We start from the raw sequence: 25,101 nt of genomic DNA on the forward strand, positions 1-25,101 counted from the left end.
GAAGCGGGGCAGCTTACTTTTGTTTGCCAGGGAAACGGGCCGAGGTTTGTGTCTGGGGGCCTATGGCTGGGAGTGACCGGCTGGCTCCTGAAAAGCTACGATAGGCAGGATGGTGACCAGACCCATGGTGGCACCAGTGCCAAGCTGGGCTGATTTGATAGTACCAAGTGGCTCCTGCAATCTGCCATCAAAAAGTTGGCAGGCCAGTTTTGTTTTCCAGGGAAAAGTGCCGTTCTTTGTGTTTGGGGGCCTGTGGCTGGGAGTGGCCCGCTGTCTCCTTAGAATCCATGATAAGCAGGATGGTTCCCAGACCAGAACTGGCACCAGTGCCAAGTCGGGCTGGTTTGATGGTGCAAAGTGGCTCCTGCAATCTGCCATCCAGAAGCGGGGTAGCTTACTTTTGTTTGCCAGGGAAACGGGCCGAGGTTTGTGTCTGGGGGTCTATGGCTGGGAGGGACCGGCTGGCTCCTGAAAAGCTACGATAGGCAGGATGGTGACCAGACCCATGGTGGCACCAGTGCCAAGTTGGGCTGGTTTGATAGTACCAAGTGGCTCCTGCAATCTGCCATCAAAAAGTTGGCAGGCGAGTTTTGTTTTCCAGGGAAAAGCGCCGTTGTTTTTCTTTGGGGGCCTGTGGCTGGGAGTGGCCGCCTGGCGCCTTAGAATCTACGTTACGCAGCATGGTTCCCAGACCAAAGGCGGCAGCAGTGCCAAGTCGGGCTGGTTTGATACTACCAAGTGGCTCCTGCAATCTGCCATCAAAATTTTGGCAGGCGAGTTTTGTTTTCCAGGGAAAAGCGCCGTTATTTGTGTTTGGGGGCCTGAGCCTGGGAGTGGCCGGCTGGCTCCTTAGAATCCACGATACGCAGGATGGTTCCCAGAGCCAAGGTGGCACCAGTGCCAAGTCGGGCTGGTTTGATAGTAATAAATAGCTCCTGCAATCTGCCATCATAATGTTGGCAGGCGAGTTTTGTTTTCCAGGGAAAAGCGCTGTTGTTTGTGTTTGGGGGCCTGTGGCTGGGAGTGGCCAGCTGGCTCCTTAGAATCCACGATACGCAGGATGGTTCCCAGACCCAAGGTGGCACCAGTGCCAAGTCGGGCTGGTTTGATGGTGCAAAGTGTCTCCTGCAATCTGCCATCGAGAAGCGGGGTAGCTTACTTTTCTTTGCCAGGGAAACGGGCCAAGATTTGTGTCTGGCGCCCATGGCTGGGAGTGACCGGCTGGCTACTGAAAAGCTACGATAGGCAGGATGGTGACCAGACCCATGGAGGCACCAGTGCCAAGTTGGGCTGGTTTGATAGTACCAAGTGGCTCCTGCAATCTGCCATCCAAAAGCAGGGCAGCTGAGTTTTGTTTGCCAGAGAAAAGGGCCGTGGTTTTTGTTTGGGGGCCTATGCCTCAGAGTGGCCGGCTGGCCCCTGAAAATCCACAATAGGCAGAATGGTTCCCAGATCCAAGGTGGCAGCAGTGCCAAGTCGGGCTGGTTTGATGGTGCAAAGTGGCTCCTGCAATCTGCCATCCCGACGCGGGGCAGCTGATTTTTGTTTCCCAGAGAAAAGGGTCGTGGGTTGTGTTTGGTGTCATATGGCTGGGAGTGGCCAGCTGGCTCCTTAAAATGCACGATACGCAGGATGGTGACCAGACCCAAGGTGGCACCAGTGCCAAGTCGGGCTGGTTTTTTAGTACCAAGTGCGTCCTGCAATTTGCCATCCCGAAGAGGGGCAGTTGAGTTTTGTTTGCCAGAGAAAAGGGCCGTGGTTTGTGTTTGAGGGCATATGGCTGAGAGTGGCCGGCTGACACCTGAAAATCCACAATAGGCAGGATGGTTCCCAGAGCCAAGGTGGCACCAGTGCCAAGTCGGGCTGGTTTGATAGTACTAAATAGCTCCTGCAATCTGCCATCAAAAAGTTGGCAAGCGAGTTTTGTTTTCCAGGGAAAAGCGCCGTTGTTTTTGTTTGGGGGCCTGTGGCTGGGAGTGGCCGGCTGGCTCCTTAGAATCCACGATACGCAGGATGGTTCCCAGACCAGAACTGGCACCAGTGCCAAGTCGGGCTGGTTTGATGGTGCAAAGTGGCTCCTGCAATCTGCCATCCAGAAGCGGGGTAGCTTACTTTTGTTTGCCAGGGAAACGGGCAGAATTTTGTGTCTGGGGGCCTATGGCTGGGAGTGGCCAGCTGGCTCCTTAAAATGCACGATACGCAGGATGGTGACCAGACCCAAGGTGGCACCAGTGCCAAGTCGGGCTGCTTTTGTAGTACCAAGTGCGTCCTGCAATTTGCCATCCAGAAGAGGGGCAGTTGAGTTTTGTTTACCAGAGGAAAGGGCCGTGGTTTGTTTTTGGGGGCCTATGGCTGAGAGTGGCCGGCTGGCCCCTGAAAATCCACGATAGGCAGGATGGTTCCCAGATCCAAGGTGGCACCAGTGCCAAGTCGGGCTGGTTTGATGGTGCAAAGTGGCTCCTGCAATCTGCCATCCAGACGCGGGGCAGTGGTTTTTTTTTTGCAAGAGAAAAGTTCCGTGGTTTGTTTTTGGCGGTATATGGCTGGGCGTGGCCGGCTGGCTCCTTAAAAAGCTCGATACGCAGGATGGTTCCCTGACCCAAGGTGGCATCAGTGCCAAGTCGGGCTGTTTTCGTAGTACCAAGTGCGTCCTGCAATTTGCCATCCAGAAGAGGGGCAGTTGAGTTTTGTTTGCCAGAGAAAAGGGCCGTGGTTTGTGTTTGGGGGCATAGGGCTTGGAGTGGCCGGCTGGCTCATTAAAAAGCTCGATACGCAGGATGGTTCCCAGGCCAGAGGTGGCACCAGTGCCAAGTTGGGCTGTTTTTGTAGTACCAAGTGCGTCCTGCAATTTGCCCTCCAGAAGAGGGGCAGTTGAATTTTGTTTGCCAGAGAAAAGGGCCGTGGTTTGTGTTTGAGGGCATATGGCTGAGAGTGGCCGGCTGACACCTGAAAATCCACAATAGGCAGGATGGTTCCCAGAGCCAAGGTGGCACCAGTGCCAAGTCGGGCTGGTTTGATAGTACTAAATAGCTCCTGCAATCTGCCATCAAAAAGTTGGCAAGCGAGTTTTGTTTTCCAGGGAAAAGCGCCGTTGTTTTTGTTTGGGGGCCTGTGGCTGGGAGTGGCCGGCTGGCTCCTTAGAATCCACGATAGGCAGGATGGTTCCCAGACCCAAGGTGGCACCAGTGCCAAGTTGGGCTGGTTTGATGGTGCAAAGTGGCTCCTGCAATCTGCCTTCCAGAAGCGGGGTAGCTTACTTTTGTTTTCCAGGGAAACGGGCAGAGCTTTGTGTCTGGGGGCCTATGGCTGGGAGTGGCCAGCTGGCTCCTTAAAATGCACGATACGCAGGATGGTGACCAGACCCAAGGTGGCACCAGTGCCAAGTCGGGCTGCTTTTGTAGTACCAAGTGCGTCCTGCAATTTGCCATCCAGAAGAGGGGCAGTTGAGTTTTGTTTACCAGAGTAAAGTGCCGTGGTTTGTTTTTGGGGGCCTATGGCTGAGAGTGGCCGGCTGGCCCCTGAAAATCCACGATAGGCAGGATGGTTCCCAGAACCAAGGTGGCACCAGTGCCAAGTCGGGCTGGTTTGATAGTACCAAGTGGGTCCTGCAATCTGCCATCCAGAAGCGGGGCAGCTTACTTTTGTTCACCATGGAAAAGGGCCGAGGTTTGTGTCTGGGGGCCTATGGCTGGGAGTGACCGGCTGGCTCCTGAAAAGCTACGATAGGCAGGATGGTGACCAGGCCCATGGTGACACCAGTGCCAAGTTGGGCTTGTTTGATAGTACCAAGTGCGTCCTGCAATCTGCCATCCAGAAGTGGGGCAGCTGAGTTTTGTTTGCCAGAGAAAAGGGCCGTGGTTTTTGTTTGGGGGCCTATGGCTCAGAGTGGCCGACTGGCCCCTGAAAATCCACGATAGGCAGAATGGTTCCCAGACCCAAGGTGGCACCATTGCCAAGGTGGACTGTTTTTGTAGTACCAAGTGCGTCCTGCAATTTGCCCTCCAGAAGAGGGGCAGTTGAGTTTTGTTTGCCAGAGAAAAGGGCCGTGGTTTGTGTTTGAGGGCATATGGCTGAGAGTGGCCGGCTGACACCTGAAAATCCACAATAGGCAGGATGGTTCCCAGAGCCAAGGTGGCACCAGTGCCAAGTCGGGCTGGTTTGATAATACTAAATAGCTACTGCAATCTGCCATCCAGAAGCGGGGCAGCTTACTTTTGTTTGCCAGGGAAACGGGCCGAGGTTTGTGTCTGGGGGCCTATGGCTGGGAGTGACCGGCTGGCTCCTGAAAAGCTACGATAGGCAGGATGGTGACCAGACCCATGGTGGCACCAGTGCCAAGTCGGGCTGATTTGATAGTACCAAGTGGCTCCGGCAATCTGCCATCAAAAAGTTGGCAGGCCAGTTTTGTTTTCCAGGGAAAAGTGCCGTTCTTTGTGTTTGGGGGCCTGTGGCTGGGAGTGGCCGGCTGTCTCCTTAGAATCCACGATACGCAGGATGGTTCCCAGACCCAAGGTGGCACCAGTGCCAAGTCGGGCTGGTTTGATGGTGCAAAGTGGCTCCTGCAATCTGCCATCCAGAAGCGGGGTAGCTTACTTTTGTTTGCCAGGGAAACGGGCCGAGGTTTGTGTCTGGGGGTCTATGGCTGGGAGGGACCGGCTGGCTCCTGAAAAGCTACGATAGGCAGGATGGTGACCAGACCCATGGTGGCACCAGTGCCAAGTTGGGCTGGTTTGATAGTACCAAGTGGCTCCTGCAATCTGCCATCAAAAATTTGGCAGGCGAGTTTTGTTTTCCAGGGAAAAGCGCCGTTGTTTTTCTTTGGGGGCCTGTGGCTGGGAGTGGCCGCCTGGCGCCTTAGAATCTACGTTATGCAGCATGGTTCCTAGACCAAAGGTGGCAGCAGTGCCAAGTCGGGCTGGTTTGATAGTACCAAGTGGCTCCTGCAATCTGCCATCAAAATTTTGGCAGGCGAGTTTTGTTTTCCAGGGAAAAGCGCCGTTGTTTGTGTTTGGGGGCCTGCGGCTGGGAGTGGCTGGCTGGATAATTAGAATCCACGATACGCAGGATGGTTCCCAGAGCCAAGGTGGCACCAGTGCCAAGTCGGGCTGGTTTGATAGTTTGAAGTGGCTCCTGCAATGTGCCATCCAGACGCTGGGCAGCTGAGTTTTGTTTCCCAGAGAAAAGGGCCGTGTCTTGTGTTTGGTGTCATATGGCTGGGAGTGGCCAGCTGGCTCCTTAAAATGCACGATACGCAGGATGGTGACCAGACCCAAGGTGGCACCAGTGCCAAGTCGGGCTGGTTTTTTAGTACCAAGTGCGTCCTGCAATTTGCCCTCCAGAAGAGGGGCAGTTGAATTTTGTTTGCCAGAGAAAAGGGCCGTGGTTTGTGTTTGAGGGCATATGGCTGAGAGTGGCCGGCTGACACCTGAAAATCCACAATAGGCAGGATGGTTCCCAGAGCCAAGGCGGCAGCAGTGCCAAGTCGGGCTGGTTTGATAGTAATAAATAGCTCCTGCAATCTGCCATCATAATGTTGGCAGGCGAGTTTTGTTTTCCAGGGAAAAGCGCTGTTGTTTGTGTTTGGGGGCCTGTGGCTGGGAGTGGCCAGCTGGCTCCTTAGAATCCACGATACGCAGGATGGTTCCCAGACCCAAGGTGGCACCAGTGCCAAGTCGGGCTGGTTTGATGGTGCAAAGTGTCTCCTGCAATCTGCCATCGAGAAGCGGGGTAGCTTACTTTTCTTTGCCAGGGAAACGGGCCAAGATTTGTGTCTGGCGCCCATGGCTGGGAGTGACCGGCTGGCTACTGAAAATCTACGATAGGCAGGATGGTGACCAGACCCATGGAGGCACCAGTGCCAAGTTGGGCTGGTTTGATAGTACCAAGTGGCTCCTGCAATCTGCCATCAAAATTTTGGCAGGCGAGTTTTGTTTTCCAGGGAAAAGCGCCGTTGTTTGTGTTTGGGGGCCTGCGGCTGGGAGTGGCCGAGTGGCTCCTTAGAATCCACGATACGCAGGATGGTTCCCAGAGCCAAGGTGGCACCAGTGCCAAGTCGGGCTGGTTTGATAGTACGAAGTGGCTCCTGCAATGTGCCATCCAGAAGCTGGGCAGCTGAGTTTTGTTTCCCAGAGAAAAGGGCCGTGGGTTGTGTTTGGTGTCATATGGCTGGGAGTGGCCAGCTGGCTCCTTAAAATGCACGATACGCAGGATGGTGACCAGACCCAAGGTGGCACCAGTGCCAAGTCGGGCTGGTTTTTTAGTACCAAGTGCGTCCTGCAATTTGCCATCCCGAAGAGGGGCAGTTGAGTTTTGTTTACCAGAGTAAAGGTCCGTGGTTTGTGTTTGGGGGCCTATGCCTGAGAGTGGCCGGCGGGCCCCTGAAAATCCACGATAGGCAGAATGGTTCACAGATCCAAGGTGGCACCAGTGCCAAGTCGGGCTGGTTTGATGGTGCAAAGTGGCTCCTGCAATCTGCCATCCAGACGCGGGGCAGCGGATTTTTGTTTGCTGGAGAAAAGTTCCGTGGTTTGTTTTTGGGGGTATATGGCTGGGAGTAGCCGGCTGGCTCGTTAAAAAGCTCGATACGCAGGATGCTTCCCAGACCCAAGGTGGCATCACTGCCAAGTCGGGTTGGTTTGATAGTACCAAGTGGCTCCTGCAATCTGCCATCAAAAAGTTGGCAGGCGAGTTTTGTTTTCCAGGGAAAAGCACCGTTGTTTGTGTTTGGGGGCCTGTGGCTGGGAGTGGCCGCCTGGCGCCTTAGAATCTACGTTACGCAGCATGGTTCCCAGAGCCAGGGTGGCACCAGTGCCAAGTCGGGCTGGTTTGATAGTACCAAGTGGCTCCTGCAATCTGCCATCCAGAAGCGGGGCAGCTTACTTTTGTTTGCCAGGGAAACGGGCCGAGGCTTGTGTCTGGCGGCCTATGGCTGAGAGTGACCGGCTGGCTCCTGAAAAGCTACGATAGGCAGGATGGTGACCAGACCCATGGTGGCACCAGTGCCATGTTGGGCTGGTTTGATAGTACCAAGTGGCTCCTGCAATCTGCCATCAAAAATTTGGCAGGCCAGTTTTGTTTTCCAGGGAAAAGCGCCGTTGTTTGTGTTTGTGGGCCTGTGGCTTGGTGTGGCCACCTGGCTCCTTAGAATCCACGATACGCAGGATGGTTCCCAGACCAGAGGTGGCACCAGTGCCAAGTCGGGCTGCTTTGATGGTTCAAAGTGGCTCCTGCAATCTGCCATCCAGAAGCGGGGTAGCTTACTTTTGTTTGCCAGGGAAATGGGCAGAGCTTTGTGTCTGGGGCCTATGGCTGGGAGAGACCGGCTGGCTCCTGAAAAGCTACGATAGGCAGGATGGTTACCAGACCCATGGAGGCACCAGTGCCAAGTTGGGCTGGTTTGATAGTACCAAGTCGCTCCTGCAATCTGCCATCCAAAAGCAGGGCAACTGAGTTTTGTTTGCCAGAGAAAAGCGCTGTTGTTTGTGTTTGGGGTCCTGTGGCTGGGAGTGGCCAGCTGGCTCCTTAGAATCTACGATACGCAGGATGGTTCCCAGACCCAAGGTGGCACCAGTGCCAAGTCGGGCTGGTTTGATAGTACCAAGTGGGTCCTGCAATCTGCCATCCAGAAGCGGGGCAGCTTACTTTTGTTCACCATGGAAAAGGGCCGAGGTTTGTGTCTGGGGGCCTATGGCTGGGAGTGACCGGCTGGCTCCTGAAAAGCTACGATAGGCAGGATGGTGACCAGGCCCATGGTGACACCAGTGCCAAGTTGGGCTTGTTTGATAGTACCAAGTGCGTCCTGCAATCTGCCATCCAGAAGTGGGGCAGCTGAGTTTTGTTTGCCAGAGAAAAGGGCCGTGGTTTTTGTTTGGGGGCCTATGGCTCAGAGTGGCCGACTGGCCCCTGAAAATCCACGATAGGCAGAATGGTTCCCAGACCCAAGGTGGCACCATTGCCAAGGTGGACTGTTTTTGTAGTACCAAGTGCGTCCTGCAATTTGCCCTCCAGAAGAGGGGCAGTTGAGTTTTGTTTGCCAGAGAAAAGGGCCGTGGTTTGTGTTTGAGGGCATATGGCTGAGAGTGGCCGGCTGACACCTGAAAATCCACAATAGGCAGGATGGTTCCCAGAGCCAAGGTGGCACCAGTGCCAAGTCGGGCTGGTTTGATAATACTAAATAGCTACTGCAATCTGCCATCCAGAAGCGGGGTAGCTTAATTTTGTTTGTCAGGGAAATGGGTAGAGCTTTGTGTCTGGAGTCCTGTGGCTGGAAGTGGTCGGCTGGCTCCTTAGAATCCACGATACGCAGGATGGTTACCAGAGCCAAGGCGGCACCAGTGCCAAGTTGGGCTGGTTTGATAGTACCAAGTGGCTCCTGCAATCTGCCATCAAAAAGTTGGCAGGCGAATTTTGTTTTCCAGGGAAAAGCGCCGTTGTTTGTGTTTGGGGGCCTGTGGCTGGGAGTGGCCGGCTGGCTAATTAGTATCCACGATATGCAGGATGTTTCCCAGACCCGAGGTGGCACCAGTGCCAAGTGTGGATAGTTTGATGGTGCATAGTGGCTCCTGCAATCTGCCATCCAGAAGCGGGGTAGCTTACTTTTGTTTGCCAGGGAAACGGGCCGAGGTTTTTTTCTGGGGGCCTATGGCTGGGAGTGACCGGCTGGCTCCGGAAAAGCTACAGTAGGCAGGATGATTACCAGACACATGGTAGTAGCAGTGCCAAGTTGGGCTGATTTGATAATACCAAGTGGCTCCTGCAATCTGCCATCAAAAAGTTGGCAGGCGAGTTTTGTTTTCCAGGGGAAAGCGCCGTTGTTTGTGTTTGGGGCCCTGTGGCTGGGAGTGCCCGCCTGTCATTTTAGAATCCACGATACGCAGCATGGTTCCCAGATCCAAGGTGGCACCAGTGCTAAGTCGGGCTGGTTTGATAGTACCAAGTGCGTCCTGCAATCTGCCACCCAGAAGCGGGGCAGCTTACTTTAGTTTTCCAGGGAAACGGGCCAAGGTATTTGTCTGGGGCCCTATGGCAGGGAGTGACTGGCTGGCTCCTGAAAAGCTACGATAGGCAGGATGTTTACCAGACCCATGGTAGCAGCAGTGCCAAGTTGGGCTGGTTTGATAGTACCAAGTGGCTCCTGCAATCTGCCATCAAAAAGTTGGCAGGTGAGTTTTGTTTTCCGGGGAAAAGCGCCGTTGTTTGTGTTTGGGGGCCTGTGGCTGGGAGTGGCCGGGTGGCTGCTTAGAATCCACAATACGCAGGATGGTTCCCAGGCCAGAGGTGGCACCAGTGTCAAGTTGGGCTGGTTTGAATGTGCAAAGTGGCTCCTGCAATCTGCCATCCAGAAGCGGGGTAGCTTACTTTTGTTTGCCAGGGAAACGGGCCGAAATTCTTATCTGGGGGCCAGTTGCTGGGGTTGGCTGGCTGGCCCCTGAAAAGCTACGATAGGCAGGATGGTGACCAGATCCATGGTGGCACCAGTGCCAAGTCGGGCTGGTTTGATAGTACCAAGTGGCTCCTGCAATCTGCCATCCAGAAGCGGGGCAGCTTAATTTTGTTTGCCAGGGAAACGGGCCGAGGTTTGTGTCTGGGGGCCTACGGCTGGGAGTGACCGGCTGGCTCCTGAAATGCTACGATAGGCAGGATGGTGACCAGACCCATAGTGGCACCAGTGCCAAGTTGGGCTGGTTTGATAGTACCAAGTGGCTCCTGCAATCTGCCATCAAAAAGCTAGCAGGCGAGTTTTGTTTTCCAGGGAAAAGCGCCGTTGTTTGTGTTTGGGGGCCTGTGGCTGGGAGTGGCCGGCTGGCTCCTTAGAACCCACGATACGCAGGATGGTTCCCAGACCAGAGACGGCACCTGTGCCAAGTCGGGCTGGTGTGATGATGCCAAGTTGCTCCTGCAATCTGCCATCCAGAAGCGGGGCAGCTGAATTTTGTTTGCCAGAGAAAAATGCTGTTGTTTGTGTTTGGGGGCCTGTAGCTTGCAGTGTCGGGCTGGCTCCTGAAAATCCATGATACGCAGCATGCTTCCCAGACCCAAGGTGGCACCAGTGCCAAGTAGGGCTGGTTTGATAGTACCAAGTGGCTCCTGCAATCTGCCATCAAAAAGTTGGCAGGCGAGTTTTGTTTTCCAGGGTAAAGCGCCGTTGTTTGTGTTTGGGGGCCTGTGGCTGGGAGTGGCCGCCTGGCGCCTTAGAATCTACGTTACGCAGCATGGTTCCCAGACCCAAGGTGGCACCAGTGCCAAGTCGGGCTGGTTTGATAGTACCAAGTGGCTCCTGCAATCTACCATCAAAAAGTTGGCAGGCCAGTTTTGTTTTCCAGGGAAAAGCGCCGTTGTTTGTGTTTGGGGGCCTGTGGCTGGGAGTGGCCAGCTGGCTCCTAAGAATCCACGATACGCAGGATGGTTTCCAGACCAGAGGTGGCACCAGTGCCAAGTCGGGCTGGTTTGATGGTGCAAAGTGTCTCCTGCAATCTGCCATCCAGAAGCGGGGTAGCTTGCTTTTGTTTGCCAGGGAAACGGGCAGAGCTTTGTGTCTGGGGCCTATGGCTGGGAGTGACCGGCTGGCTCCTGAAAAGGTACGATACGCAGGATGGTGACCAGACCCATGGAGGCACCAGTGCCAAGTTGGGCTGGTTTGATAGTGCCAAGTGGCTCCTGCAATCTGCCATCCAAAAGCAGGGCAGCTGAGATTTTTTTGCCTGTGAATCGGGCCGTTGTTTTTGATTGGGGTCTGTGGCCGAGAGTGGTCGGCTGGCTCCTGACAATCCACAATACGCAGGATGGTTCCCAGACCCAAGGTGGCACCACTGCCAAGTTGGGCTGGTTTGATTGTACCAAGTGCGTCCTGCAATCTGCCATCCAGAAGCGGGGCAGCTGAGTTTTGTTTGCCAGAGAAAAGGGCCGTGGTTTTTGTTTGGGGGCCTATGGCTCAGAGTGGCCGGCTGGCCCCTGAAAATCCACAATTGGCAGAATGGTTCCCAGACCCAAGGTGGCACCAGAGCCAAGTCGGGCTGGTTTGATGGTGCAAAGAGGCTCCTGCAATCTGCCATCCCGACGCGGGGCAGCTGATTTTTGTTTGCCAGAGAACAAGTCCGTGGTTCATTTTTGGGGGCATATGGCTGGGAGTGGCCGGCTGGCTCCTTAAAAAGCTCGATACGCAGGATGGTTCCCAGGCCAGAGGTGGCACCAGTTCCAAGTTGGGCTGTTTTTGTAGTACCAAGTGCGTCCTGCAATTTGCCTTCCAGAAGAGGGGCAGTTGAGTTTTGTTTGCCAGAGAAAAGGGCCGTGGTTTGTGTTTGAGGGCATATGGCTGAGAGTGGCCGGCTGACCCCTGAAAATCCACGATAGGCAGGATGGTTCCCAGAGCCAAGGTGGCACCAGTGCCAAGTCGGGCTGGTTTGATAGTACAAAATAGCTCCTGCAATCTGCCATCAAAAAGTTGGCAGGCGACTTTTGTTTTCCAGGGAAAAGCGCCGTTGTTTTTGTTTGGGTGCCTGTGGCTGGGAGTGGCCGGCTGGCTCCTTAGAATCCACGATATGCAGGATGGTTCCCAGACCCAAGGTGGCACCAGTGCCAAGTTGGGCTGGTTTGATGGTGCAATGTGGCTCCTGCAATCTGCCATCCAGAAGCAGGGTAGCTTACTTTTGTTTGCCAGGGAAACGGGCAGAGCTTTGTGTCTGGGGGCCTATGGCTGGGAGTGGCCAGCTGGCTCCTTAAAATGCACGATACGCAGGATGGTGACCAGACCCAAGGTGGCACCATTGCCAAGTCGGGCTGCTTTTGTAGTACCAAGTGCGTCCTGCAATTTGCCATCCAGAAGAGGGGCAGTTGAGTTTTGTTTACCAGAGTAAAGTGCCGTGGTTTGTTTTTGGGGGCCTATGGCTGAGAGTGGCCGGCTGGCCCCTGAAAATCCACGATAGGCAGGATGGTTCCCAGATCCAAGGTGGCACCAGTGCCAAGTCGGGCTGGTTTGATGGTGCAAAGTGGCTCCTGCAATCTGCCATCCAGACGCGGGGCAGCGGATTTTTGTTTGCTGGAGAAAAGTTCCGTGGTTTGTTTTTGGCGGTATATGGCTGGGCGTGGCCGGCTCTCTCCTTAAAAAGCTCGATACGCAGGATGGTTCCCTGACCCAAGGTGGCATCAGTGCCAAGTCGGGCTGTTTTCGTAGTACCAAGTGCGTCCTGCAATTTGCCATCCAGAAGAGGGGCAGCTTACTTTTGTTTGCCAGGGAAACGGGCCGAGGTTTGTGTCTGGGGGCCTATGGCTGGGAGTGACGGGCTGGCTCCTGAAAAGCTACAATAGGCAGGATGGTGACCAGACCCATGGTGGCACCAGTGCCAAGCTGGGCTGATTTGATAGTACCAAGTGGCTCCTGCAATCTGCCATCAAAAAGTTGGCAGGCAAGTTTTGTTTTCCAGGGAAAAGCGCCGTTGTTTGTGTTTGGGGGCCTGTGGCTGGGAGTGGCCCGCTGTCTCCTTAGAATGCACGATAAGCACGATGGTTCCAAGATCCAAGGTGGCACCAGTGCCAAGTCGGGCTGGTTTGATAGTTTGAAGTGGCTCCTGCAATGTGCCATCCAGACGCTGGGCAGCTGAGTTTTGTTTCCCAGAGAAAGGGGCCGTGTCTTGTGTTTGGTGTCATATGGCTGGGAGTGGCCAGCTGGCTCCTTAAAATGCACGATACGCAGGATGGTGACCAGACCCAAGGTGGCACCAGTGCCAAGTCGGGCTGGTTTTTAGTACCAAGTGCGTCCTGCAATTTGCCATCCCGAAGAGGGGCAGTTGAGTTTTGTTTACCAGAGTAAAGTGCCATGGTTTGTTTTTGGGGGACTATGGCTGAGAGTGGCCGGCTGGCCCCTGAAAATCCACAATAGGCAGGATGGTTCCCAGAGCCAAGGTGGCACCAGTGCCAAGTCGGGCTGGTTTGATAGTACTAAATAGCTCCTGCAATCTGCCATCAAAAAGTTGGCAAGCGAGTTTTGTTTTCCAGGGAAAAGCGCCGTTGTTTTTGTTTGGGGGCCTGTGGCTGGGAGTGGCCGGCTGGCTCCTTAGAATCCACGATACGCAGGATGGTTCCCAGACCCAAGGTGGCACCAGTGCCAAGTTGGGCTGGTTTGATGGTGCAAAGTGGCTCCTGCAATCTGCCATCCAGAAGCGGGGTAGCTTACTTTTGTTTTCCAGGGAAACGGGCAGAGTTTTGTGTCTGGGGGCCTATGGCTGGGAGTGGCCAGCTGGCTCCTTAAAATGCACGATACGCAGGATGGTGACCAGACCCAATGTGGCACCAGTGCCAAGTCGGGCTGCTTTTGTAGTACCAAGTGCGTCCTGCAATTTGCCATCCAGAAGAGGGGCAGTTGAGTTTTGTTTACCAGAGTAAAGTGCCGTGGTTTGTTTTTAGGGGCCTATGGCTGAGAGTGGCCGGCTGGCCCCTGAAAATCCACGATAGGCAGGATGGTTCCCAGAACCAAGGTGGCACCAGTGCCAAGTCGGGCTGGTTTGATAGTAATAAATAGCTCCTGCAATCTGCCATCCAGAAGCGGGGCAGCTTACTTTTGTTTGCCAGGGAAACGGGCCGAGGTTTGTGTCTGGGGGCCTATGGCTGGGAGTGACCGGCTGGCTCCTGAAAAGCTACGATAGGCAGGATGGTGACCAGACCCATGGTGGCACCAGTGCCAAGCTGGGCTGATTTGATAGTACCAAGTGGCTCCTGCAATCTGCCATCAAAAAGTTGGCAGGCCAGTTTTGTTTTCCAGGGAAAAGTGCCGTTCTTTGTGTTTGGGGGCCTGTGGCTGGGAGTGGCCGGCTGTCTCCTTAGAATCCACGATAAGCAGGATGGTTCCCAGACCAGAACTGGCACCAGTGCCAAGTCGGGCTGGTTTGATGGTGCAAAGTGTCTCCTGCAATCTGCCATCCAGAAGCGGGGTAGCTTACTTTTGTTTCCCAGGGAAACGGGCCGAGGTTTGTGTCTGGGGGCCTATGGCTGGGAGTGACCGGCTGGCTCCTGAAAAGCTACGATAGGCAGGATGGTGACCAGACCCATGGTGGCACCAGTGCCAAGTTGGGCTGGTTTGATAGCACCAAGTGGCTCCTGCAATCTGCCATCAAAAAGTTGGCAGGCGAGTTTTGTTTTCCAGGGAAAAGTGCCGTTGTTTTTCTTTGGGTGCCTGTGGCTGGGAGTGGCCGCCTGGCGCCTTAGAATCTACCTTACGCAGCATGGTTCCCAGACCCAAGGCGGCAGCAGTGCCAAGTCGGGCTGGTTTGATACTACCAAGTGGCTCCTGCAATCTGCCATCAAAATTTTGGCAGGCGAGTTTTGTTTTCTAGGGAAAAGCGCCGTTGCTTTTGTTTGGAGGCCTGCGGCTGGGAGTGGCCGGCTGGCTCCTTAGAATCCATGATACGCAGGATGGTTCCCAGACCAGAGGTGGCACCAGTGCCAAGTTGGGCTGGTTTGATAGTATGAAGTGGCTCCTGCAATGTGCCATCCAGATGCTGGGCAGCTGAGTTTTGTTTCCCAGAGAAAAGGGCCGTGGGTTGTGTTTGTTGTCATATGGCTGGGAGTGGCCAGCTGGCTCCTTAAAATGCACGATACGCAGGATGGTGACCAGACCCAAGGTGGCACCAGTGCCAAGTCGGGCTGGTTTTTTAGTACCAAGTGCGTCCTGCAATTTGCCATCCCGAAGAGGGGCAGTTGAGTTTTGTTTACCAGAGTAAAGTGCCATGGTTTGTTTTTGGGGCCTATGGCTGAGAGTGGCCGGCTGGCCCCTGAAAATCCACGATAGGCAGAATGGTTCCCAGATCCAAGGTGGCACCAGTGCCAAGTCGGGCTGGTTTGATGGTGCAAAGTGGCTCCTGCAATCTGCCATCCAGACGCCGGGCAGCGGATTTTTGTTTGCTGGAGAAAAGTTCCGTGGTTGGTTTCTGGGGGTATATGGCTGGGAGTGGCCGGCTGGCTCGTTAAAAAGCTCGATACGCAGGATGGTTCCCAGGCCAGAGGTGGCACCAGTGCCAAGTTGGGCTGTTTTTGTAGTACCAAGTGCGTCCTGCAATTTGCCCTCCAGAAGAGGGGCAGTTGAATTTTGTTTGCCAGAGAAAAGGGCCGTGGTTTGTGTTTGAGGGCATATGGCTGAGAGTGGCCGGCTGACACCTGAAAATCCACAATAGGCAGGATGGTTCCCAGAGCCAAGGTGGCACCAGTGCCAAGTCGGGCTGGTTTGATAGTACTAAATAGCTCCTGCAATCTGCCATCAAAAAGTTGGCAAGCGAGTTTTGTTTTCCAGGGAAAAGCGCCGTTGTTTTTGTTTGGGGGCCTGTGGCTGGGAGTGGCCGGCTGGCTCCTTAGAATCCACGATACGCAGGATGGTTCCCAGACCCAAGGTGGCACCAGTGCCAAGTTGGGCTGGTTTGATGGTGCAAAGTGGCTCCTGCAATCTGCCTTCCAGAAGCGGGGTAGCTTACTTTTGTTTGCCAGGGTAACGGGCAGAATTTTGTGTCTGGGGGCCTATGGCTGGGTGTGGCCAGCTGGCTCCTTAAAATGCACGATACGCAGGATGGTGACCAGACCCAAGGTGGCACCAGTGCCAAGTCGGGCTGCTTTTGTAGTACCAAGTGCGTCCTGCAATTTGCCTTCCAGAAGAGGGGCAGTTGAGTTTTGTTTACCAGAGTAAAGTGCCGTGGTTTGTTTTTGGGGGCCTATGGCTGAGAGTGGCCGGCTGGCCCCTGAAAATCCACGATAGGCAGGATGGTTCCCAGATCCAAGGTGGCACCAGTGCCAAGTCGGGCTGGATTGATGGTGCAAAGTGGCTCTTGCAATCTGCCATCCAGACGCGGGGCAGCGGATTTTTGTTTGCAAGGGAAAAGTTCCGTGGTTTGTTTTTGGCGGTATATGGCTGGGCGTGGCCGGCTGGCTCCTTAAAAAGCTCGATACGCAGGCTGGTTCCCTGACCCAAGGTGGCATCAGTGCCAAGTCGGGCTGTTTTCGTAGTACCAAGTGCGTCCTGCAATTTGCCATCCAGAAGAGGGGCAGTTGAGTTTTGTTTCCCAGAGAAAAGGGCCGTGGTTTGTGTTTGGGGGCATAGGGCTGGGAGTGGCCGGCTGGCTCATTAAAAAGCTCGATACGCAGGATGGTTCCCAGGCCAGAGGTGGCACCAGTGCCAAGTTGGGCTGTTTTTGTAGTACCAAGTGCGTCCTGCAATTTGCCCTCCAGAAGAGGGGCAGTTGAATTTTGTTTGCCAGAGAAAAGGGCCGTGGTTTGTGTTTGGGGGCCTATGGCTGAGAGTGGCCGGCTGGCCCCTGAAAATCCACGATAGGCAGGATGGTTCCCAGAACCAAGGTGGCACCAGTGCCAAGTCGGGCTGGTTTGATAGTAATAAATAGCTCCTGCAATCTGCCATCCAGAAGCGGGGCAGCTTACTTTTGTTTGCCAGGGAAACGGGCCGAGGTTTGTGTCTGGGGGCCTATGGCTGGGAGTGACCGGCTGGCTCCTGAAAAGCTACGATAGGCAGGATGGTGACCAGACCCATGGTGGCACCAGTGCCAAGCTGGGCTGATTTGATAGTACCAAGTGGCTCCTGCAATCTGCCATCAAAAAGTTGGCAGGCCAGTTTTGTTTTCCAGGGAAAAGTGCCGTTCTTTGTGTTTGGGGGCCTGTGGCTGGGAGTGGCCGGCTGTCTCCTTAGAATCCACGATAAGCAGGATGGTTCCCAGACCAGAACTGGCACCAGTGCCAAGTCGGGCTGGTTTGATGGTGCAAAGTGTCTCCTGCAATCTGCCATCCAGAAGCGGGGTAGCTTACTTTTGTTTGCCAGGGAAACGGGCCGAGGTTTGTGTCTGGGGGTCTATGGCTGGGAGGGACCGGCTGGCTCCTGAAAAGCTACGATAGGCAGGATGGTGACCAGACCCATGGTGGCACCAGTGCCAAGTTGGGCTGGTTTGATAGTACCAAGTGGCTCCTGCAATCTGCCATCAAAAATTTGGCAGGCGAGTTTTGTTTTCCAGGGAAAAGCGCCGTTGTTTTTCTTTGGGGGCCTGTGGCTGGGAGTGGCCGCCTGGCGCCTTAGAATCTACGTTATGCAGCATGGTTCCTAGACCAAAGGTGGCAGCAGTGCAGAGTTGGGCTGGTTTGATAGTACCAAGTGGCTCCTGCAATCTGCCATCAAAATTTTGGCAGGCGAGTTTTGTTTTCCAGGGAAAAGCGCCGTTGTTTGTGTTTGGGGGCCTGCGGCTGGGAGTGGCTGGCTGTATAATTAGAATCCACGATACGCAGGATGGTTCCCAGAGCCAAGGTGGCACCAGTGCCAAGTCGGGCTGGTTTGATAGTACAAAGTGGCTCCTGCAATGTGCCATCAAAATTTTGGCAGGCAAGTTTTGTTTTCCAGGGAAAAGCGCCGTTGTTTGTGTTTGGGGGCCTGTGGCTGGGAGTGGCCCGCTGTCTCCTTAGAATCCACGATAAGCAGGATTGTTCCCAGACCAGAACTGGCACCAGTGCCAAGTCGGGCTGGTTTGATGGTGCAAAGTGGCTCCTGCAATCTGCCATCCAGAAGCGGGGTAGCTTACTTTTGTTTGCCAGGGAAACGGGCCGAGGTTTGTGTCTGGGGGCCTATGGCTGGGAGTGACCGGCTGGCTCCTGAAAAGCTACGATAGGCAGAATGGTGACCAGACCCATGGTGGCACCAGTGCCAAGTTGGGCTGGTTTGATAGTACCAAGTGGCTCCTGCAATCTGCCATCAAAAAGTTGGCAGGCGAGTTTTGTTTTCCAGGGAAAAGTGCCGTTCTTTGTGTTTGGGGGCCTGTGGCTGGGAGTGGCCGCCTGGCGCCTTAGAATCTACGTTACGCAGCATGGTTCCCAGACCAAAGGCGGCAGCAGTGCCAAGTCGGGCTGGTTTGATACTACCAAGTGGCTCCTGCAATCTGCCATCAAAATTTTGGCAGGCGAGTTTTGTTTTCTAGGGAAAAGCGCCGTTGTTTGTGTTTGGGGGCCTGCGGCTGGGAGTGGCCGGCTGGCTCCTTAGAATCCACGATACGCAGGATGGTTCCCAGACCAGAGGTGGCACCAGTGCCAAGTTGGGCTGGTTTGATAGTACGAAGTGGCTCCTGCAATGTGCCATCCAGACGCTGGGCAGCTGAGTTTTGTTTCCCAGAGAAAAGGGCCGTGGGTTGTGTTTGGTGTCATATGGCTGGGAGTGGCCAGCTGGCTCCTTAAAATGCACGATACGCAGGATGGTGACCAGACCCAAGGTGGCACCAGTGCCAAGTCGGGCTGGTTTTTTAGTACCAAGTGCGTCCTGCAATTTGCCATCCCGAAGAGGGGCAGTTGAGTTTTGTTTACCAGAGTAAAGTGCCATGGTTTGTTTTTGGGGGCCTATGGCTGAGAGTGGCCGGCTGGCCCCTGAAAATCCACGATAGGCAGAATGGTTCCCAGATCCAAGGTGGCACCAGTGCCAAGTCGGGCTGGTTTGATGGTGCAAAGTGGCTCCTGCAATCTGCCATCCAGACGCCGGGCAGCGGATTTTTGTTTGCTGGAGAAAAGTTCCGTGGTTTGTTTTTGGGGGTATATGGCTGGGAGTGGCCGGCTGGCTCGTTAAAAAGCTCGATACGCAGGATGGTTCCCAGGCCAGAGGTGGCACCAGTGCCAAGTTGGGCTGTTTTTGTAGTACCAAGTGCGTCCTGCAATTTGCCCTCCAGAAGAGGGGCAGTTGAATTTTGTTTGCCAGAGAAAAGGGCCGTGGTTTGTGTTTGAGGGCATATGGCTGAGAGTGGCCGGCTGACACCTGAAAATCCACAATAGGCAGGATGGTTCCCAGAGCCAAGGTGGCACCAGTGCCAAGTCGGGCTGGTTTGATAGTACTAAATAGCTCCTGCAATCTGCCATCAAAAAGTTGGCAAGCGAGTTTTGTTTTCCAGGGAAAAGTGCCGTTGTTTTTGTTTGGGGGCCTGTGGCTGGGAGTGGCCGGCTGGCTCCTTAGAATCCACGATACGCAGGATGGTTCCCAGACCCAAGGTGGCACCAGTGCCAAGTTGGGCTGGTTTGATGGTGCAAAGTGGCTCCTGCAATCTGCCTTCCAGAAGCGGGGTAGCTTACTTTTGTTTGCCAGGGACACGGGCAGAGCTTTGTGTCTGGGGGCCTATGGCTGGGTGTGGCCAGCTGGCTCCTTAAAATGCACGATACGCAGGATGGTGACCAGACCCAAGGTGGCACCAGTGCCAAGTCGGGCTGCTTTTGTAGTACCAAGTGCGTCCTGCAATTTGCCATCCAGAAGAGGGGCAGTTGAGTTTTGTTTACCAGAGGAAAGGGCCGTGGTTTGTTTTTGGGGGCCTATGGCTGAGAGTGGCCGGCTGGCCCCTGAAAATCCACGATAGGCAGGATGGTTCCCAGAACCAAGGTGGCACCAGTGCCAAGTCGGGCTGGTTTGATGGTGCAAAGTGGCTCCTGCAATCTGCCATCCAGACGCGGGGCAGTGGATTTTTGTTTGCAAGAGAAAAGTTCCGTGGTTTGTTTTTGGCGGTATATGGCTGGGCGTGGCCGGCTGGCTCCTTAAAAAGCTCGATACGCAGGATGGTTCCCTGACCCAAGGTGGCATCAGTGCCAAGTCGGGCTGTTTTCGTAGTACCAAGTGCGTCCTGCAATTTGCCATCCAGAAGAGGGGCAGTTGAGTTTTGTTTGCCAGAGAAAAGGGCCGTGGTTTGTGTTTGGGGGCATAGGGCTGGGAGTGGCCGGCTGGCTCATTAAAAAGCTCGATACGCAGGATGGTTCCCAGGCCAGAGGTGGCACCAGTGCCAAGTTGGGCTGTTTTTGTAGTACCAAGTGCGTCCTGCAATTTGCCCTCCAGAAGAGGGGCAGTTGAATTTTGTTTGCCAGAGAAAAGGGCCGTGGTTTGTGTTTGGGGGCCTATGGCTGAGAGTGGCCGGCTGGCCCCTGAAAATCCACGATAGGCAGGATGGTTCCCAGAACCAAGGTGGCACCAGTGCCAAGTCGGGCTGGTTTGATAGTAATAAATAGCTCCTGCAATCTGCCATCCAGAAGCGGGGCAGCTTACTTTTGTTTGCCAGGGAAACGGGCCGAGGTTTGTGTCTGGGGGCCTATGGCTGGGAGTGACCGGCTGGCTCCTGAAAAGCTACGATAGGCAGGATGGTGACCAGACCCATGGTGGCACCAGTGCCAAGCTGGGCTGATTTGATAGTACCAAGTGGCTCCTGCAATCTGCCATCAAAAAGTTGGCAGGCCAGTTTTGTTTTCCAGGGAAAAGTGCCGTTCTTTGTGTTTGGGGGCCTGTGGCTGGGAGTGGCCGGCTGTCTCCTTAGAATCCACGATAAGCAGGATGGTTCCCAGACCAGAACTGGCACCAGTGCCAAGTCGGGCTGGTTTGATGGTGCAAAGTGTCTCCTGCAATCTGCCATCCAGAAGCGGGGTAGCTTACTTTTGTTTGCCAGGGAAACGGGCCGAGGTTTGTGTCTGGGGGTCTATGGCTGGGAGGGACCGGCTGGCTCCTGAAAAGCTACGATAGGCAGGATGGTGACCAGACCCATGGTGGCACCAGTGCCAAGTTGGGCTGGTTTGATAGTACCAAGTGGCTCCTGCAATCTGCCATCAAAAATTTGGCAGGCGAGTTTTGTTTTCCAGGGAAAAGCGCCGTTGTTTTTCTTTGGGGGCCTGTGGCTGGGAGTGGCCGCCTGGCGCCTTAGAATCTACGTTATGCAGCATGGTTCCTAGACCAAAGGCGGCAGCAGTGCCAAGTCGGGCTGGTTTGATAGTACCAAGTGGCTCCTGCAATCTGCCATCCAGACGCGGGGCAGCGGATTTTTGTTTGCTGGAGAAAAGTTCCGTGGTTTGTTTTTGGCGGTATATGGCTGGGCGTGGCCGGCTCTCTCCTTAAAAAGCTCGATACGCAGGATGGTTCCCTGACCCAAGGTGGCATCAGTGCCAAGTCGGGCTGTTTTCGTAGTACCAAGTGCGTCCTGCAATTTGCCATCCAGAAGAGGGGCAGCTTACTTTTGTTTGCCAGGGAAACGGGCCGAGGTTTGTGTCTGGGGGTCTATGGCTGGGAGGGACCGGCTGGCTCCTGAAAAGCTACGATAGGCAGGATGGTGACCAGACCCATGGTGGCACCAGTGCCAAGTTGGGCTGGTTTGATAGTACCAAGTGGCTCCTGCAATCTGCCATCAAAAATTTGGCAGGCGAGTTTTGTTTTCCAGGGAAAAGCGCCGTTGTTTTTCTTTGGGGGCCTGTGGCTGGGAGTGGCCGCCTGGCGCCTTAGAATCTACGTTATGCAGCATGGTTCCTAGACCAAAGGTGGCAGCAGTGCCAAGTCGGGCTGGTTTGATAGTACCAAGTGGCTCCTGCAATCTGCCATCAAAATTTTGGCAGGCGAGTTTTGTTTTCCAGGGAAAAGCGCCGTTGTTTGTGTTTGGGGGCCTGCGGCTGGGAGTGGCTGGCTGTATAATTAGAATCCACGATACGCAGGATGGTTCCCAGAGCCAAGGTGGCACCAGTGCCAAGTCGGGCTGGTTTGATAGTACAAAGTGGCTCCTGCAATGTGCCATCAAAATTTTGGCAGGCAAGTTTTGTTTTCCAGGGAAAAGCGCCGTTGTTTGTGTTTGGGGGCCTGTGGCTGGGAGTGGCCCGCTGTCTCCTTAGAATCCACGATAAGCAGGATTGTTCCCAGACCAGAACTGGCACCAGTGCCAAGTCGGGCTGGTTTGATGGTGCAAAGTGGCTCCTGCAATCTGCCATCCAGAAGCGGGGTAGCTTACTTTTGTTTGCCAGGGAAACGGGCCGAGGTTTGTGTCTGGGGGCCTATGGCTGGGAGTGACCGGCTGGCTCCTGAAAAGCTACGATAGGCAGAATGGTGACCAGACCCATGGTGGCACCAGTGCCAAGTTGGGCTGGTTTGATAGTACCAAGTGGCTCCTGCAATCTGCCATCAAAGTTTTGGCAGGCGAGTTTTGTTTTCCAGGGAAAAGTGCCGTTCTTTGTGTTTGGGGGCCTGTGGCTGGGAGTGGCCGCCTGGCGCCTTAGAATCTACGTTACGCAGCATGGTTCCCAGACCAAAGGCGGCAGCAGTGCCAAGTCGGGCTGGTTTGATACTACCAAGTGGCTCCTGCAATCTGCCATCAAAATTTTGGCAGGCGAGTTTTGTTTTCTAGGGAAAAGCGCCGTTGTTTGTGTTTGGGGGCCTGCGGCTGGGAGTGGCCGGCTGGCTCCTTAGAATCCACGATACGCAGGATGGTTCCCAGACCAGAGGTGGCACCAGTGCCAAGTTGGGCTGGTTTGATAGTACGAAGTGGCTCCTGCAATGTGCCATCCAGACGCTGGGCAGCTGAGTTTTGTTTCCCAGAGAAAAGGGCCGTGGGTTGTGTTTGGTGTCATATGGCTGGGAGTGGCCAGCTGGCTCCTTAAAATGCACGATACGCAGGATGGTGACCAGACCCAAGGTGGCACCAGTGCCAAGTCGGGCTGGTTTTTTAGTACCAAGTGCGTCCTGCAATTTGCCATCCCGAAGAGGGGCAGTTGAGTTTTGTTTACCAGAGTAAAGTGCCATGGTTTGTTTTTGGGGGCCTATGGCTGAGAGTGGCCGGCTGGCCCCTGAAAATCCACGATAGGCAGAATGGTTCCCAGATCCAAGGTGGCACCAGTGCCAAGTCGGGCTGGTTTGATGGTGCAAAGTGGCTCCTGCAATCTGCCATCCAGACGCCGGGCAGCGGATTTTTGTTTGCTGGAGAAAAGTTCCGTGGTTTGTTTTTGGGGGTATATGGCTGGGAGTGGCCGGCTGGCTCGTTAAAAAGCTCGATACGCAGGATGGTTCCCAGGCCAGAGGTGGCACCAGTGCCAAGTTGGGCTGTTTTTGTAGTACCAAGTGCGTCCTGCAATTTGCCCTCCAGAAGAGGGGCAGTTGAATTTTGTTTGCCAGAGAAAAGGGCCGTGGTTTGTGTTTGAGGGCATATGGCTGAGAGTGGCCGGCTGACACCTGAAAATCCACAATAGGCAGGATGGTTCCCAGAGCCAAGGTGGCACCAGTGCCAAGTCGGGCTGGTTTGATAGTACTAAATAGCTCCTGCAATCTGCCATCAAAAAGTTGGCAAGCGAGTTTTGTTTTCCAGGGAAAAGTGCCGTTGTTTTTGTTTGGGGGCCTGTGGCTGGGAGTGGCCGGCTGGCTCCTTAGAATCCACGATACGCAGGATGGTTCCCAGACCCAAGGTGGCACCAGTGCCAAGTTGGGCTGGTTTGATGGTGCAAAGTGGCTCCTGCAATCTGCCTTCCAGAAGCGGGGTAGCTTACTTTTGTTTGCCAGGGACACGGGCAGAGCTTTGTGTCTGGGGGCCTATGGCTGGGTGTGGCCAGCTGGCTCCTTAAAATGCACGATACGCAGGATGGTGACCAGACCCAAGGTGGCACCAGTGCCAAGTCGGGCTGCTTTTGTAGTACCAAGTGCGTCCTGCAATTTGCCATCCAGAAGAGGGGCAGTTGAGTTTTGTTTACCAGAGGAAAGGGCCGTGGTTTGTTTTTGGGGGCCTATGGCTGAGAGTGGCCGGCTGGCCCCTGAAAATCCACGATAGGCAGGATGGTTCCCAGAACCAAGGTGGCACCAGTGCCAAGTCGGGCTGGTTTGATGGTGCAAAGTGGCTCCTGCAATCTGCCATCCAGACGCGGGGCAGTGGATTTTTGTTTGCAAGAGAAAAGTTCCGTGGTTTGTTTTTGGCGGTATATGGCTGGGCGTGGCCGGCTGGCTCCTTAAAAAGCTCGATACGCAGGATGGTTCCCTGACCCAAGGTGGCATCAGTGCCAAGTCGGGCTGTTTTCGTAGTACCAAGTGCGTCCTGCAATTTGCCATCCAGAAGAGGGGCAGTTGAGTTTTGTTTGCCAGAGAAAAGGGCCGTGGTTTGTGTTTGGGGGCATAGGGCTGGGAGTGGCCGGCTGGCTCATTAAAAAGCTCGATACGCAGGATGGTTCCCAGGCCAGAGGTGGCACCAGTGCCAAGTTGGGCTGTTTTTGTAGTACCAAGTGCGTCCTGCAATTTGCCCTCCAGAAGAGGGGCAGTTGAATTTTGTTTGCCAGAGAAAAGGGCCGTGGTTTGTGTTTGGGGGCCTATGGCTGAGAGTGGCCGGCTGGCCCCTGAAAATCCACGATAGGCAGGATGGTTCCCAGAACCAAGGTGGCACCAGTGCCAAGTCGGGCTGGTTTGATAGTAATAAATAGCTCCTGCAATGTGCCATCCAGAAGCGGGGCAGCTTACTTTTGTTTGCCAGGGAAACGGGCCGAGGTTTGTGTCTGGGGGCCTATGGCTGGGAGTGACCGGCTGGCTCCTGAAAAGCTACGATAGGCAGGATGGTGACCAGACCCATGGTGGCACCAGTGCCAAGCTGGGCTGATTTGATAGTACCAAGTGGCTCCTGCAATCTGCCATCAAAAAGTTGGCAGGCCAGTTTTGTTTTCCAGGGAAAAGTGCCGTTCTTTGTGTTTGGGGGCCTGTGGCTGGGAGTGGCCGGCTGTCTCCTTAGAATCCACGATAAGCAGGATGGTTCCCAGACCAGAACTGGCACCAGTGCCAAGTCGGGCTGGTTTGATGGTGCAAAGTGTCTCCTGCAATCTGCCATCCAGAAGCGGGGTAGCTTACTTTTGTTTGCCAGGGAAACGGGCCGAGGTTTGTGTCTGGGGGTCTATGGCTGGGAGGGACCGGCTGGCTCCTGAAAAGCTACGATAGGCAGGATGGTGACCAGACCCATGGTGGCACCAGTGCCAAGTTGGGCTGGTTTGATAGTACCAAGTGGCTCCTGCAATCTGCCATCAAAAATTTGGCAGGCGAGTTTTGTTTTCCAGGGAAAAGCGCCGTTGTTTTTCTTTGGGGGCCTGTGGCTGGGAGTGGCCGCCTGGCGCCTTAGAATCTACGTTATGCAGCATGGTTCCTAGACCAAAGGCGGCAGCAGTGCCAAGTCGGGCTGGTTTGATAGTACCAAGTGGCTCCTGCAATTTGCCATCAAAATTTTGGCAGGCGAGTTTTGTTTTCCAGGGAAAAGCGCCGTTGTTTGTGTTTGGGGGCCTGCGGCTGGGAGTGGCTGGCTGGATAATTAGAATCCACGATACGCAGGATGGTTCCCAGAGCCAAGGTGG

Source organism: Melospiza georgiana, chromosome 3 (genome assembly GCF_028018845.1).
Source record: "Melospiza georgiana isolate bMelGeo1 chromosome 3, bMelGeo1.pri, whole genome shotgun sequence".
Lineage (NCBI taxonomy): Eukaryota > Metazoa > Chordata > Aves > Passeriformes > Passerellidae > Melospiza > Melospiza georgiana.